This window comes from Salvelinus namaycush, chromosome 39 (assembly GCF_016432855.1).
Source record: "Salvelinus namaycush isolate Seneca chromosome 39, SaNama_1.0, whole genome shotgun sequence".
Lineage (NCBI taxonomy): Eukaryota > Metazoa > Chordata > Actinopteri > Salmoniformes > Salmonidae > Salvelinus > Salvelinus namaycush.
In genome coordinates, this window is record NC_052345.1 from 2,421,034 (window position 1) to 2,423,898 (window position 2,865).

Sequence of the window (2,865 nt, forward strand, 5' to 3'; positions counted from 1 at the left end):
TGGAGGTCTACAATTTTTTTTCTGAGGTCTTGGCTGATTTCTTTTGATTTTTCTATGAAAAATCTATCAAACAAAAAGGCACTGAGTTTGAAGGTAAGCCTTGAAATACATCCACAGGTACACCTCCAATTGACCTAAATGATGTCAATTAGCCTATCAGAAGCTTCTAAAGCCATGACATAATTTTCTGGATTTTTCCAAGCTGTTTAAAGGCACAGTCAATTTAGTGTATGTAAACGTCTGACCCACTGGAAATGTGATACAGTGAAATAATCTGCCTTTAAACAATTGTTGAAAAAATTACTTGTCATGCACAAAGTAGATGTCCTAACCGACTTGCTAAAACTATATTTGTTAAGTGAATGTAAACTTCCGACTTCAACTGTAGTCTAATGTAGCCGGTTGTCCATATATAGTATCATGTAGCATTTTACTATATATAGGCTACAGTAGCCTGTTATACATATCGTCTAATGTAGCCTGTTGTCCAGATACTGGAATGTCCATATAAAGAAGCATAGAATTACATATTAGAACTAATAACTAGTAATTTAATAGGATCTCTGTGTAAAGAACTCTGATATGATTCAGAAGGCCTGTAACAGGTCTATATAGGACAGGAAGGTAGAACAGGAAAGTGACGCAGATTGTGCTCTAAACCACAACCCACCATCACTGTGTCTCATGTTAATACTACTCCTAAACACAACCTACCATCACTGTGTCTCATGTTAATACTACTCCTAAACACAACCCACCATCACTGTGTCTCATGTTAATACTACTCCTAAACACAACCCACCATCACTGTCTCATGGTAATACTACTCATAAACACAACCCACCATCACTGTGTCTCATGTTAATACTACTCCTAAACACAACCTACCATCACTGTGTCTCATGTTAATACTACTCCTAAACACAACCCACCATCACTGTGTCTCATGTTAATACTACTCCTAAACACAACCCACCATCACTGTCTCATGGTAATACTACTCATAAACACAACCCACCATCACTGTGTCTCATGTTAATACTACTCCTAAACACAACCTACCATCACTGTGTCTCATGTTAATACTACTCCTAAACACAACCCACCATCACTGTCTCATGTTAATACTACTCCTAAACACAACCCACCATCACTGTCTCATGTTAATACTACTCCTAAAGCTCTCACATAGGATCTAATCAATCACTCTTACTGTCACGCTAGGCCATTTTCAAAACAAGTCATATTGCTCTGAGACTCAAAATAGCACGCACAAGTATTATATTTGAAAACGCATGTACAGTATATTTCTCAGAATCAGATTAATAAAATACATCTCAAGATTATGCTGTACATAACAGCAAAACATCATATTGAATAGCATCGCCATGATCATAACAGAGGTATGTGGCTACAAAGAAACCATAAAAGATGCATATTTAAAAATATTGTCAAGCTCTCTTACAGAGTTAAGGGGAGAGAGGTATTGTAAGATAACTTACTGGCAGTCTAAGGAAATAGACACTGAGTTTGAGGTTCTGTTGTTAACACAACTTTGAAGTATTCAGGCACCATAGAGTTGAATAGAGGGCACACTTGCCACAGAGTCTGTTTAAGCATGGCGAGTGATTGTATGCACCCTGTCAGTTTGTTTAGACTGTCATTAAACTCAATTCAACTCAGTCAGAAACCAAGAAGCTGATGGAGAGATGCTTCCTTTCTCACTAGCACAGGTCGTGTTCGAGAGCATCAAAACCCTGATGTATCATGGGTAAATTGACTGACTGACTTATCTACAATTAATATTTGGTAGTTATTTATCATGCAAGGTGATTTATAGATTATTAAATCTCGACTAGCCTTTGAAGTTGGCTTCAATGCCTAACACCCCTACATTTACATGCTTGACAACCAATTACATAGTTCAATATTATAATAACTGTCTACTGTACTGTGGAATACATGTATAAATTAACAGATTATAAAGAATGACAGGCTAACCAGTAATATTTCATACAAAAAAATATTGTATCGTCATAAACTGTGAGCTTATTTACAACCGATAGTGTGATTCGCTGTAATTTATGTATCTAAAATGGCTAATAATGAATAATTTGACAATAAAACCAGCTTGATTATGGTATTAATGTTCTTTTTCAAGAATGCAATTGCGCAATAATGTCTCATAGCAATTCAATGTATAACATTTGTACATATCAAGAGCACCTTGGTCCAAGAGCAATACACATTTAAAAGCTGATATCAATATTATCCATATTAGTCACTAAGAAAAGTACATTAGGTAATCAGAATCTGGAAATGGCAAAATCCAATCGAAAGAAATCTGGAACATAATCTTAAACTACAAATTTGTACACAAGCTATTTATATAGAAATCTCATAGAAAGTTATCTATCCCATTTATTATCAATCTACATAATTATAATTTCAAGGAATGAGAATTCAACTCCAGCATTTACTTAATTTCTAATGGTCTAGAAAACCTTCTAGATATGACAGCAGGAGACTGGAGGTGTAAGGCCTCGCTTTGGTTTGGTACAGTCCAGGTTCTGTGGTGGTTCTTTTTAGTCCATGTTCTGTGATGGTTCTCTTCAGTCCAGTTTCTGTGGTGGTTCTCTTCAGTACAGATTTTGTGGTTGTTCTCTTCAGTCCTGGTTCTCTGGGAGTCTTTCACATTCTGAAATAAGACACACTGAATGAGCGCTATACAAAATGTCTATGGACACCCAGCCACACACACAAACAAACTCACTGCCAGGGTGTCAAAAAAAGTGGAGTCAAATTTGACCCCAATAACCACAGTGGGATATGAGTCAACAGCAACCTTGGGAAAATCCTCTGGAT